This window comes from Chinchilla lanigera, unplaced genomic scaffold (assembly GCF_000276665.1).
Source record: "Chinchilla lanigera isolate Chin_1 unplaced genomic scaffold, ChiLan1.0 scaffold00055, whole genome shotgun sequence".
Taxonomy (NCBI): Eukaryota; Metazoa; Chordata; class Mammalia; order Rodentia; family Chinchillidae; genus Chinchilla; species Chinchilla lanigera.
In genome coordinates, this window is record NW_004955456.1 from 14698440 (window position 1) to 14712924 (window position 14485).

Consider the following 14485-nt stretch of genomic DNA (forward strand, 5'->3'; position numbering starts at 1 on the left):
GGCGTGAGGGCGCGGCCAGACCGGGCTGTACCAAGAGCTAGAGTTTGCAGGGGGAATTAAAGTGGCCGACTCGTCTCGGGCGCGTCCACGCCGCTTGGGTGGGCGGGGCTGTGGCCGCGGAGGCCACGCCTACCCCCCTGCGACCTCGAGGGTAGTGGTTGGCGCCTCAGTGGTGCGGGTCTGCGTTCTGCCCAGGTGCAACAGAGAGGTGTCGGGTCTCCCGCGGTGAGTGATCTCTCAGAGGGAGCCGGGTGAGTGAAGTGGGGTCCCCAGGGCCCCCGGGACGCCTCTGTCCGAGCGGCCTCCCGGTCCTCGGCACTGGGGAAGGCTCTCGGGCCGGGTCGCGACGCGTCTCGCGGAACGCTCACGCGGTAGGCGCGGCTTCCACCTCAGCCCTTCCCGGAGTGGCCCTTCCCCTCGAACTAATTTCTGGCGGCGGAGGGTCGTCGTTTCCACATCCCTGGGTCGGGAGCGTCCGGCAGGCCCGGCAGCCGAGGGTTAGGTCTTGGCGTCTGAGGGCTCGGGCTCCAGTCCCTGCGTTCCGCCCTCGTGTTAAGCCACTTCGAGTTTCTGGGCCTCACTTTGCCCATCTGTAGGATGGGACTGGGGTAGCGGCGAATTAAAGGGATTACTCATGCAGGATGCGCTCAGGGAGCGCGGATGGGACCCGAATCTGATCGTGCTGCATCAGGTGGGCTGAATCCACGGCGCCTGGGCATCGCATTGCCTGCATCCCTGAGGCAGTGCCCCCTCAGGTCGGCGCCGCTGCGACACGCCTTCGCCTGGCTCCCCTGGGCAGCCGTGGCATCCTAGGCTCCGGGAGCAGATAGGCAGAAGGTTGAGGTCTTGGGCGGCGGAGCTGGGGGTGGGTTGGGGGTGGACCTCTGGGTTACTTGACCTCAACTTTTTGCTTTTCATTTTTTCAAGGCGAGTCATCATTGTGTAAGCTATTGGCCAGTACTGGAGAGTTCGGATTCATTTCAGTGAAAACGACTGCCTCCTTCCTTAGACTCATAAAACTGCAGTCTTCTCTTCGAGCCTGACCAAGCCAGAGAATAATGCTAGCGCAAAGGGAGTCTAGATTGGCGTCCAGGGGTATCCGGGGTTTGAATCTTAGCACCTTGACGGGATACATAACTTCTTGGACCTTCTGTTTTGTTGTCGGTGACACAGGCTTCTGCCCCCACAGAGTTGAGATTTTAAGGATCAGGACAGGGTTTCAGAGAGTGATACTGAGAGTTGTAATGTTTGTAAATAGAGCAGTTATCTAACTCTCTGGGATCTGCTGTCCTGTCTGCCACGCTGTAAATCTTATGCTTTGTCTGCAGAGAAGGCCGAGGTTTATTAAAACTCTCTCAGAGGAAATCCCCCTAGAGTGGTAGTGTTTGGAAAGACAGGCCAGTGTGACCATTTAGTAAACAGGGAACCCAGAAGAGTCCACTTTCTTTTTCTTAGGGTCCCTCTAAGGACTGTCTTAATTTCCTTTTGAGACAGTAGTTCTTGACTTTCATACCCTTTGGTATGGGACTAGGGTTCCTTGAACAGATAGCTTAATCATTGTCAAAAGTGGCCAGAAAACCGGCCTGTATTTGAGAGAATGGAATATTAGCTTCTAGTCATGGTCAGTGGCCTTAACTCCCCCAAATTCTTGACATCTAGCACTTGAAAAAAATAATTGGAGTGGGCATGGTGGTGCATGCCTGTAATCCCAGCACACAGGAGGGTGGGGCAGCAGGATCGCTCTGAGTTTGAGGTCAGCCTGGGCGGCATAGTGAGTTCAAGTCCAGCCTGAATTACAGAGTGAAACCCTGTCTCAAAAACATAAACACAAAAAGAAAAAAATAATTGGGATTGTTCATGGTAAGCAGATTTAGAATGAAACAAATCCCAGGGGTTTGGCACCTGGAAAGGTGAACACACCTGGGTAGTAGTTTGTTAACAGCCCTAGGAGATGTCTGTTACCTGACAAACCCAAAATTTTAGGATCCGCCCATTGCCTCTTGGCTGTTGGTCCCTTAACCCCTTGAAAATCAAGATCTGCATTAGATAAACCTAAGTATACTTAGGAGATTGGACAACACTGGACTTACTTGGTATGTCCAGAATATTTACTTGTTCAACCCCTGGAATACTTCAAGTTAAAAAGAATCTAGCTCTTAAGAACTTTTTTTTTTAGTGGAAGATTATGTGGTTGTAGGACCTCTCATGGTTTCAGAGAGGCCTCAGGGCCTGCACCAGGTTTGGCTTCACCTGTCTGTCTGTCTGTCTCTCTCTTTTTAGGAAGGGGCAGTGCACTGGGTTGAGAAACAGAAATTGACAGCGTGTCATTGGCACACCCTGCTAGGCCTGTGAGCCCCAGTTGGGATTTAACTTTTTACTGCAGGCTACAGATTCATTGTAAAATTAAAGGGTTGGAGGGTAGCTCAGTGGTAGAGTGCTTGCCTAGCATATGCAAGGCCCTATTTAATCCCTAGTCCACAAATATAAAAAAACTAAAAGTTAGAAAAAACTGCAATGGAGAAATGACTATTTGCATAACAGTGTTTTTGTTTAAGTGTTCATTATTTTGAAAACTTCACAGAAGTATACAAGATAGTAAGTAACCTTCGCAGCCTTATACTGAGACAAAAAAGTGACACTAGTCATGTAGGATGTATTCTCCAGATACTTTTCTTCACATACCCAAATTTTTATTGTTTAAGTAATTTTTTTTTTTTTTTTACTTTAAACAGCAGGAATTTGTTATTGTTTGAATACTTAAATACAACTAATGATACCAGTCACACAGTTCTCAGGCTGGCTTTGTATTTCTTATGGGGGAGATGGTTTTGAGACAGGGTCTCACCATGTAATCCAGGCTAGCTTTGAATTTGCAGCAAGCCTGCCTCAGCCTTCTGACTGCCAGGATTATAGGCATGCATCACCATGTCTGGTTGGTTTTTTATTTCTTAATGTAGACATCTTTCAAGATATTTCACTATGTACATAGCTATCTCATTCTTACTTTAAACTTTTTAAGAAGAATTATTCCAGTAACTAGTATTGAAAGGTATTTCAGTTACTAGTATCATGGAAGAAAGTTTGTGTTGTTGAGTGTTTTCGTTTTGTTTGTTTGCTTTTGCTATTTTAAACTCTGCTGCAGTGAGTGGGTTCTTTATTTTTGTGTACTTGGGTAAGTATTTTTGCTTAGTGAATTCTTAGATATGGTAGAGCTGGAACAATGTATATGAGCTTTGAAATGGGTTTATTTCACCCATACTGACTACTTACTGTGTGACAGGCACTAGTTGAGGTGTTGGATATACCACTGAACAAGAGTCAGATCCCTCATGTGTCTTGACTTTCTAGTGATGGGGGGAAATTGTACATAGTTTGTCAAACAATAACTGCTAGGGAGAAAAATAACAGCTGACGTATGCATGAGCAAGTGTTGTGACTTTAAATGTCACTAGAAGCTGGGCATGGCGGCGCACACCTGTAATCCCAGCATTCTGGGGAGGCCAAGGCGGGAGGATCACAAATTCAAACCCAGTCTGGGCAATTTAGTAACTTAAGTGGAACTCCAATAAAAAAAAAAAAAAGACTGACTGGAACTCAGTGTGAAGGTCCTGTGTTTAATATTTAGTACTGGTGTGGGGGGGGTAGGAGGAGTCAGAAGATTTTGCAAAACACCGTCCATTAACGTGTTACCTTGTCTTCCCATCAGCAAGGATTTGTCATTTTAAAATTCAGAATTCCAAGGTCAATTATAATGACTGACTGCTAATGGCAGATGTGTTTGTATTTCAGGAAAAATTATGCCAGACTCTGTGCCAAGTTTGTATTATTTATATACACATGCAGGCACACACAGTATCAGAATGTTAAGTTCTTGTTATGAACCCAAGATGTTCACATCCCCTTGGCCCTGTCACCACCGGGGAAGCCATCTCAGAGATGGGCTCACAGGTCAAGGCTGTGTTGTCACATCTTCTGACAATAGAGGATTTTTTATTTTTTTATGGAAGAGAGATCTAATACATGTAATTAATTGCTTAAAGATATAATCGATTCTCATGCCACAAAGCACAAGTATGTGCTTTTGTTTGTTTTATATTTTTTAGAGATGCGGTCATGCTGTGTAATTTAGGCTGGCCTTGAAATCACTATGTAGCCCACACTGGGCTTGAACTCACAACAGTCCTCCTGCCTCAGCCTCCTGAGGGTTAGGATGACAGGTGCTCAGGTAGCTGAGGCGAGAGGATTGGGAGTTTCAGGCCAGTCTTGGCAACATAGCAAGACCCTGGCTCAAAAAAACAAAACAGAAAGGAAATATAGATAAGTATCTTCTAGAGACAGAAAATGCCAGTTATTTTATTATTATTATTATTATTATTATACCCAGGATGTTGAACACAGCTTTTTTCTTGTTACTGTTCTGTTCTTGGCCATGTGACAGAGATTTAGACTTGTTTAGACTGAGAGGGAGAAGCACTGGGCCAGAGGTGGCCTATCTTATTGCAGAGACCATTGGCCCACATCAGGCTTTGCTGTCTTTACAGATCAAGTCAGGGATAGAATCCCTGCTCCACCTGCCTCTGGGAGCAGCTCAGAGGTGTTTCCATAGCACTTGATTCTCCCTTTTCTTCTTGGCAGTGTTGGGTCCCTGTCGAATGGCACTTAGAGCACACATTGAGCCCTTGAGGTATAGGCCTCTATGTTCAGTTGGTTCAAGGCCTGGAGGGGAGGGAAGCAAAGGCAACACTAAACAAGTATGGCAGGGTGGGGTCACTTCTTTTTCAGTACTGAGGCTGAGATGTATGCCAGCCCTTATTTATTTTTGAGACAAGGCCTCCCTGACTTGCTAACTTACCCAGGCTGGGCTCAAACTTGTGATTCTCCTACCTCAGCCTCCTGAGTGCTGGGGTTATAGGTACGTGCCAACACACCTGGCTCATTTATCATTTCTTTCTGATGAAGGCTTTTAAAATACCATCTTCTAGGTTTTTCAAGTGTACAGCTCACTTTTGCTACCTGCCATCACCTTGTTGTGCGGTGGCACCCAACACTTCTTGCCCAGGCTGTGTTGTTTCCAATGCCAGTTAGTGTGGTCATACTGGGGTGTATCGTGATCACAGCCCATGGAGAGCCTGGTCCTTCCGGGTGACCTGTGCCTTGGTGCCAGGTGACTTGGCTGAAGGCAGATCTAAGAATTGTCCTTACTTGGAGTACTGGAAGCAGAGGCCTTCTGTCCCCTTTGTGTAGCATTGCATAGCTAAGAGCGTTGTACGCCTGCTTTCTAGAAACTACTCGTTCCCAAGGGTAAGCTTGAGTGCAACAATGGGCCTAGCGGGTGCCTTCAGCTATGGTCTGTTCTCAAAGATTTGAGTTCTTTGGGAGACAACTTGTGGTAGGAAAATCAAATGGAAGAAGTTGGCTTTTGTCTGCCTGCCTGTAATACAAGGAGGACGACAGACAGACAGGGTGTGTCCTGGGTGAAACTTACTTTATATTACTTCTCCTGGCTTTATCTTCAGTGCCTTTTCCTGTGGCTCTCCCCACCCTGCCTCATTCCCAGAGTTCAGCTTCCACATCATCTCCTCCTCTGTGTTTGTGTTCGTGTGTGGAGGACACTGTGATCTTGTGATACCGTGGCCTTCCCAGTGTGTATCATCGTGCTGGGCAGACTGAGGCTGTACAAAGGTTGCGGGGTTAGGCAGGTACGCATGGACTTGTGGTCACCTTCTCAGAACACAGGTGCAATGACTACAGGTCACCTGGGGTTGGTTTTCAACACAGCAAACAGGGACGGCAGTTCTTAAGTACACAGGGGAATGCGTTAGCCAATTGTGGTTGGCTTCTTTCAGGGAGGGGTGTAGGTTGGTACACAGTGCAGCTGTCCTAGAGTTTTCTGTGTGCATTTGTGGTCTTGTAAAGAACACTGTTTGTTGGTTCTGCGTAAGGACTTCAGAACCTTTGTGGTTGTTTATGAAAGCACACAGTGTCACGCAAACATGTTGGACCCGATCCCTTATGTAATGTATTGGAGAGCTGCAAGGGTAGCTCAGAGGTAGAGCACGTGCTTAGCATGCACAAGGCCCTGCCTGGGTTTGATCCTAGCACTGGAAAATGCAGCAGCAGCAGCAGCAACAAAAGAAAAGAGGGTCTTATAAGATGATTCACAAACTCTGAAAGTCAATAAGCACCTTAACAGTGGTGAAAGCCCCCATCCCATCTATCTACCTGGAAGCCTGTATCATCCAGTGAAGTCTTTCCCTGCCAGTGACCTCGTCATCTTCATAGTCCCCTGAGCTTTAGGTACAAAAACAATACCTTTCCCTTTTCTCTCTTCATCCTAAATGTCCTGCCACCACTGAGTCCTGTCAGTTTTTGATCTCTGGATCTCACAGCTGTGGCCTTAGTGTAGCCCTTTATTATATCCTCCCAATTGCCTGCTTGAGACCATAATTCTTCCTCTGTACACCTTTGCGCAGCTTTCCAAGATCTGTCCATGGTACCGCTGCTAGATTGATCTTGAAGGCCTGTTTTTTTTTGGTTTTGATTTTGGTTTTTTTGAGACAGGGTCTCACTGTGTATCCCAGGCCGGCCTTGAACTCATTATGCATCCCAGGATGGCCTCGAACTCATGGTGACCCTTCTTGCCTCAGCCTCCCCAGTGCTGGGATTACAGGCATCCACCACATCACGTGACTGAAGGCCTGCTTTTATCACCACTGCTTTGCTAAATAATTTTTGAAGGGTAGGGTGGTGCTGGGAATCAAACCCAAGGCTTTATACATGCTATCCAGAGCTATACCCCTAGGCCTGCTCAAGAATTTAAAATCACTCCATCTTATTGTGCATATATGTCTTTCTTTTCCATCTACTTCTATAGGTTTATAACAGAAGAAGTCTAATTCCTACCACCTTCATGGTTGGAATAGAGCTGGATTTGGTGAGAGCAGGGGCTCCCCTGTTGATTCTGGGTAGATGTCAGTGTGTGGCACAGTGCAGGCTAGAAGATAAGACTCTGGGAAAATATTAACTGGGTGAGTGGATGGGTGCATGAGTGAATCAGTAGAGCTGCGCTCCTAGTTTATTGCTTTTCTTGCTCATGCACCTGACTGATCCTGGATGTCAAATTGAGCCCAATCTTTATTTTTAAAGATTTCTTCAGGTATAATATGAATTTTTCTAGGACTTTCATTTCCCATCCAGCTATGAAATTTTATATTTCAAGTTCCTTGAGCCAATAAATTTATTCAATAATTCAGTAATTTTAGAAGGGAAAAAGAGTAGTCAAAGTCTTTCTAGATCTTTCTAGATCAGTTACCTGGGTGCCAAAGGCATGAATGGATTTCCTCACTGTAAAATCTCTAATGAAAATAGAAGGAAGTGCCTGCTGTCTGGCTGGTCCTGTGCTGGGTGTTCCTCTCACATAATTGTCATGAACATGTGCTGGTGAAGGTCAGTAGTGTGCACAAAGGTGGCAGCTCTGGCATTTGGACCAAGACCTTGAGCCACAAGGTCCTCGTTCTTTGGTGACTCAACTGGGTTGTAAATGTATTGACTTTTGAGTCCTGTGTTCTGCCCTGCAAAACCAGAAAACATGGAAGCTACTGAAAACCGAGAGCCTAGCAATTGAAAGAAGGACCCTAGGGGAAAAGAAATTGTGCCCCAAAACAGGCCAGGGCAGCTGTCGCGTTGGTGCACAGAGCTCAGGACAGAGCCTTCTAGCAGTCAAGGCAGAGAAGGGTGGGATTGTGCAGCACACATTGCTTAAGAAAGCAGGCAGCTTGGCTTAACTCAGATGTGCTCCGCCTGGGTCCTTATACAGCAGCCACTTAGTAAAGCAGCAGGCAGCAGGCAGCGCTCAGCAAGCATTTACAGAGCGTCTCATGTGGGCCAGGTTTGCGGAAGCTCTGGGACCGACAGGATGAGGGTGATGAGGGCGCAGGCTGGTGGAGAGGAGGTTGCAGAGCACAGGAGTAGTGCCCACAGTGGCCCTTTCGAGGACCCTGGCAGGGAAGGCCTGGGGCTGCAGGCTCCGTTTAATACTGTTGGGCAGATGTAGGAACGGAGCAAGAGCAGAATGAGAGTGGTGCGGCGTAGCCTGCATGATGAAATCTTGAGGGTCTGGGACTGAGCAGAAAGAGAGGCTGTGTCTGAATGGGTGCAGGTGTAGTAGAAAAGGCCGGCCTCCTTTTTTTTGGAGTAGGGTCTCACCTGGCTGCCTCAGACTCACTATGTAGCCCAAGCTGGCCTCTCGCACTCGAGGCAATCCTCCTGCCTCAGCCTCCCAAGTGCTGGGGTTACAGATGTGCACCACGATGCCCATTTCTCAGCTGTTTTCTTGCCCCTTGGTGTGCTGTTCCATGGAGAATGGAGGAGATCAGTAGCTCTGGTCCAGGGCATCCTGTTCCCTTGGTACTCATCACAGAAATACTGAGCACCCATACTGTGCTGGGCCTGAGGAACACCAGGGTAGGAAAACGCCGGACAGCTCCAGCCACACACCAGCTCTGCTGTGTCCTTCTCCGGGGAGTGTTCATTTTGAGCAGTAATGTCACCTGAAGGCAGGGCAGGATTATGAACTGCAAGAACATACCGATGGTTCTCACAGACGTACAGATGGTTATAGAGTGGCTCCAGTGCCACAGTCTGGGTTTGACTCACGCTGTCAGTTTCCTGCTGTTGGCCAAGGTACTTTAACCTTTGTGATAACTACAACTGTTGTGCCTGAGGGTTGGTTTGGGTTTCAGTGCTGAGGTTTGAGCTGAGGGCTTCCCAGCCTGAGAGGGTTGTTGTAAGAAATGTTGTAATGAAATAGTAGAGTGTCGTGTTGTAAATGCTTATTAGTACCTGTTGTCCTTACACTCAGTATTTATAAAAAAAAAATGGATGAGACAGTCAAGGCAAACATGAGTTCTTTCTCAGTTTTTAAAAATGAGCTTTATGGGTCACAAGATAAGTCACAAAGTCACTCTGGCTAGACTCAAACTTGTGATCCTCCTGTCTCAGCCTCCCAGAGTACTGGGAATACTGGTGTGTGCCACCAACTAGCTTCAAGTCCATTTTCTTACATAACCAAATGACAAAGTTAATGTCAGGAAATTATCACTTATATACTATCTTATCTAGAGTTTATTTGTAGTTTGTCAGTAAGATCCTTTATACTAGAAGAAAAATCTTTTTTCCTGGCCCAAGATCTAATGTCACAGTTAACTATAGCCATTCTTTTTCTTTGATCTGGAACTTTTTTTTTTTTTTTTTTTTTTTTTTGTCTTTCATTACCTTGACTTTTTCCAAAATGTCAGACCACCTCTTTATAGAATGTCCCAGTTTAGGCTTTTGTGATTTCTTTTTTATTTTTGGAGACAGAGTCTTGCTATGTAGTTCAAGCTGGCCTTGACCTCACTGTGTAACGCAGGCTGGCCTCTCACTCACAGTGATCCTTCTGCCTCAGCCTCCTTAGTGCTGGGATTATAGGTGTGGTCCAACACAGTGATTACTTGAGAGAAGATTTGGGTCATGTATTCTGGGTGAAACAACGCAGAAATAGTATTGTGCATACAGTGCACCATTGATGCCACGTTGTCTCAGTAGTGGGCCTGTTGATCTTTTTCACTTGGTTATCTTAGTGTTAGCCAGGTGCTCCACGGTAAAATTTGGGTTTTCTTTTTGTACTTAGTAAATTTTTCATCAAACACTTACAAGTTCTAACATTTATGGTTCTTGACACTGTGATCACGGCCCGTGGTGTAGGTGTGGTTTGAATCCCTTAAGGGTCCATGTGTTGGGAGCTGGGTCTCCTGTTTCATGGAGTGGAACCTTTAAGAGCTGGGTCCTATTGGAAGTAACGAAGTCACTGATGGTGCTACCTTTCTGAGGAATTGAGACAAGGTCTTGCCGCGTAACCAAGGCTGGTCTTGAACTGCAGTTCTCTGGCCTCAGCCTCCCAAGTGCTGGGATTTATAGGCATGAGCCTATATTTATTTATTTGTAGTAAGTTATATCCCCAATCCTTTTTTTTCTTAAATTTTTTTTTTTAAGACAGAGTCTTGCTGTGTAGTTATGTAGTTCAGACTGACCTTGAACTCATTATACTGCCCAGGCTGGCCTTAAACTCATGGCAGTCCTCCTACCTCAGCCTGCCAGGGTGCTGGGATTATGGCAGCTGAACCCTTTGTAATATTTTTTATTTTGAGACAGTGCCTTGCTAAGTCACTGAATTGCCCAGGCTGGGCTCAAACTTGCAGTCCTCCTGCCTCAGCCTCTGAAAGTGCTGGGGTTATAGGTGCATGTCTTCCCATGTATTTATTTGTAATTTCAGAGGTGGCATGCAAATACCAGTCCTCTCAGTATGAAGGGACAGACAGACAAAGGTACCTTCAGACACCCACCACCATAGTCATCTTCTAGGAAATCTTAGATTGGAGATATCCTTCTAAATAATTTTTCTGAAGAAGTATACAAAATAATTTTTCATTAATGGTTTAATAATGTTTGATAGGCTTTTTCTTTTTTCCTTTTTTTTTCTTCAGTACTGGAGATTGAACTCAGGCCAGGCAGGTGCTCTACCACTGAGCTACTCCCCCCTACACACACAGAGACACCTGAACTCTGAGCCTTGCACTACAAGCCCTCTTATACAGTGGGCTACATCCTTGTTGTTTTTTTTTTTTTTTTTTTGTTTTTTTCTCCGGTACCAGGAACCGAACTCACGACCTTGCGCTTGCCAGGCAGGCGCTTTTGCCGCTGAGCTAAATCCCCAGCCCTACAGTGGGCTACATCCTTAGCCCAGCCCCTTTTAAAAAATTTTTGAGACATGGTCTCACTGAATTGTCCCAGGTAGCCTTCACCTTGCAGTCATCTTACCTCAGCTTCTCAAGGTGCTAGAATTACAGGTGTGTACCACCACACCCAGTGTAACTCTTTCTAATTTAATATGTTTGGGCATTCTTTTCACTGGAGCACAGGAAGACTATAATTATGCATAACTGTTTTTTTGTGGGGTTTTTTTTTTTTCTGTTTTTGAAACGGAGTTTCCTTCTGTAGTTCAGGCAGGCCTTCAACTCACTGTGTACCTCAGGTTGGCCTCGAACTTGGGGGTGATCCTGCTGCCTCAGCCTCCCAAGTGCTGGGATCACAGGCGTGCGCCACTACACCTGGCTTGCATAATTGCTTTTTAACAGCTGCATAGCGTTCCTTGTTTGGATTGAAACAGAAGCATCCAACTGGAGCCTGTTACCAGCGATGCCATCGTGAAGAGGCACATTCCAGGGAGAGAATTACTAGGCCCAAGGGCCTGGGCATTTTTGGATAATACACACTTTTTAAGAAGGCAAATAATAAATGAAAAATAAAGCGGAAGAAACATTAAAATCTCATCACCCTGTGACAGTATTTTTGTGGGGACCCTCTGGTTACGTGTATACATAAATACTTTCACATCAGGGCCATCCCACCTGCTGTTGTACTGCGGATACGTATTTAGTTAGCTTACACAGAGTAAAGTGCACAAATTTTTTTTTCTTTTTTTAAAAATTTGTTTTAAAGAGAAAAAATAAAACAAAATTTCAAAACACAATAATAGAAGGGTAACAATGGTTAATACATTGCATATTGTTACCTTTAAATTACTTGCTCAGAGTACAAGATATTGGCATTTAATTGTCCAAACAATATTAGTACAAACCTTTCTTTGCAGTGTACTAACAGAAATTAGTAGTGTAACTATCTGAACTATTATATATATATATATACATATATATATATATATTTTTTTTTTTGCTTTTTGCTTTTTGCTTTTCCTTTCTTTCTTTTCTCCATTTCCCCATCCCAGTTTCTCTTTCCTTTGGAAGTTTCTTTCCATTTTACAATATCTGTGGCACATTTTGGATCTTATTTACTCTTTCAGCTTCTCACACTAGGGAGTCAATGTGATGTTTACACATGTGTGTCTGTTTTATTTCATTTTGAATATGGTCTCGAGTTGCATCCATTTACCCATAAAAGTCTCCAGTTTACCCTTCTTTATGGCTTAGTAGTACTCCATTGTATAAAAACACCACAGCTTTTTTACCCATTCCTTGGTTGATAGGCATTTGGGTTGTTTCCAAGATCTAGATATTACAAATTGTGGTGCTATAAACATGGTTACACATATATCTCTGTGGTACAATGTTTTTAATTCTTCTAGGAAGATACTCAGAAGGAGACTAGCTGGGTCAAATGGGACCTGCAATCCTAGTTTTTACAATTTTATTTATTTATTTATTTTTGTGCCGGGAATTGAACTCAGGACCTAGCACTTGCCAAGCAGGCACTCGTGCTGGTAAGCTATTTCACTGGCCCAATTCTAGTTTTTTGAGGAATCTTCACACTGATTTCCACAGTGGTTGAAAGTGCACAAATCTTAAATACCCAGTTTGATGCATTTTTACTTACATCAATTCCCCAGTAGCCACCAGCCTAGCTCTGGAGAGCGGGAACCGTCCAGCAGACCAGCAGCTTCCCTGGTGCCTCCTACTCAGTACCCAGGCTGCTAAGTACCACTCTCCCATCCTTCTCACTGTAGATTGCTTTGGCCTAGTTTTAAAGCTCAGCTGTGGATGGGTCAGAGAATAGGCAATCCATCTTTGGCTTTGGCTTCTCTCTTTCTACATATGTCTGTGAGATTCATCCTTGTTATTGCATTTGTTATTACTTTTTTTTGGGGGGGTTGTATTGGGATTGAACCCAAGTCCTTCACACTGAGCTACATCCTCAGCCCTTTTTATATTTTACTTCAAGACACAGTCTCAATAAGCCACTAAGTTGCTCAGGTAGGCCTTCAACTTGTGATCATCCTGCCTCAGCCTCCCACGGTGCTGGGATTACAGGTGTGCAGCACCACGAGCGATTTAGTTTCATTCTTTTTTTGTAACTGTAGTCACTTGAGCTAAGCAAGGCAATAGGCACATTTATTATGGCTCCATTTATTGATTGCAGTAATAAATTTGTTATTAAGTATATTGCTGTATTTATTATATTACTGTATATACTACTGTATTACATTTATTGCAATATAGCTACATTTATTACTTCATAAGTAAAGTACATTTATTTATGCTTAGTGCTAGGCACTGTTTTAAGTGTGTTACCCTTTAGTTTATTTAATTATTACTCCCAGTGAAGTACGGTAGGTACTTTTATTGCTATAGTCACGTCTATGACTTTTTACCTGGCTTAGATTCTTTAAAAGAAACTAGTGAAGTTATCTATTTGGGGGGGTAGTTTATACCTATTAAGAAATATGGGGGCTGGGGATTTAGCTCAGTGGCAAAGCGCCTGCCTGGCAAGCGCAAGGTCATGAGTTCGATTCTTGGTACTAGAGAAAAACCAAAAAAAAAAAAAAAAAAAAAAATGTTCACTTCACATAAATTATCAAATGTTGACATAAAGTTGTTCATAATTACTCATCTGCCCCTTAATATCTGTGGAGTGTAAAGGTATTCCCTTTTCCATTCCCTACTGTGGTAAATTACATCTTTCTTTTCACCTGACCAGTGTAGCTAAAGTTTAATCCTATTTGAAGGCAATTTATATACAGAGAATTATTAGAACTCAAGTCTAGGTAAGAATTTAAAGATTTTTCTAAAATAACTGTTAGAAGTATCTTTAGACATAAGAACATGTTATGGGTGAGATGTAGAGTTCTGCCTTACAGCCATGGACTGAACCTTTTGAAACTGGGGCAGTACTGAGGATTGAACCCAGGGTCTTCACACTGAGTTGCCTGGGCTGGGCTGGAATTTGGGATCCTCCTGCCTCAGCTTCTCGCAGTGCTGGGAAATCACAGGCCTGTACCACCAAGCAGGATCCCAAGGCACTTTACATGAGATTATTTAGGAAGGAGGTCAGAAGGGGTTTTAGAATCAGATTTACTTTTAATTCAAGCTCCACCCCTTAGCAGGGGAGTGACCTCAGGCAAAAGGCTTAAACCCTCTGAGTTTTGATTTCCTCTTTTAGAATCCTGGAGGTTTCCCTGCTTCCTCTGGACAGGTTCCTCTCTTCCTGCTCTGCATGCTGTAGTCCTTAGTAAGCATTTGGTGTAGAGTCTTTGCTTGACCAGACATTTTGAGTATCAACACAGCAGGGACCCTGTACTTTTCCCCTCCAGACTGATCCTAACCTATATCTAGGTTCTCAAAATATTTTAATAGATGAAGGGTAGGGAAATAACAAAGCAAATAGTGGTGCATCAAATCAGACCACTAGTGCAGTCAAAGAAAATATCATTATACAAGACCCTCTAACAACATGAAAATGTTTTAAATAATAAAATACTCGTCAGCTTTTGGTGAGTATGTGTATACATATGTATAATGTTGTATTTGTGTATGGGAAGAGTGAGAAGTCTAGAGAGAAAATAGCCATGTAGGGAATCAGATTCTGGTCTGAGTTTTCATCCTTTATCCTGTAAACACTTGAGCACAGTGACATGTGAGAGGTGGTGAGTTCC

At 44.3% G+C, this 14485-nt stretch overlaps 1 protein-coding gene across 2 annotated transcripts in view; it reads left to right on the top strand.

Annotated features, from left to right (window-relative positions):
- Window positions 1–149: 149 nt before the first annotated feature.
- The window catches only part of Por (P450 (cytochrome) oxidoreductase), a 49932-nt gene continuing 35596 nt past the window's right edge, over window positions 150–14485 (top strand). Inside the window, exon 1 of one of the 2 annotated variants that reach the window (XM_005396803.2) lies at window positions 150–251. The gene's annotated coding sequence lies outside the window, so the exon portion shown is untranslated. The remainder of the gene's footprint in view (window positions 252–14485) is intronic. The other variant, XM_013520565.1, reaches the window with a different exon arrangement.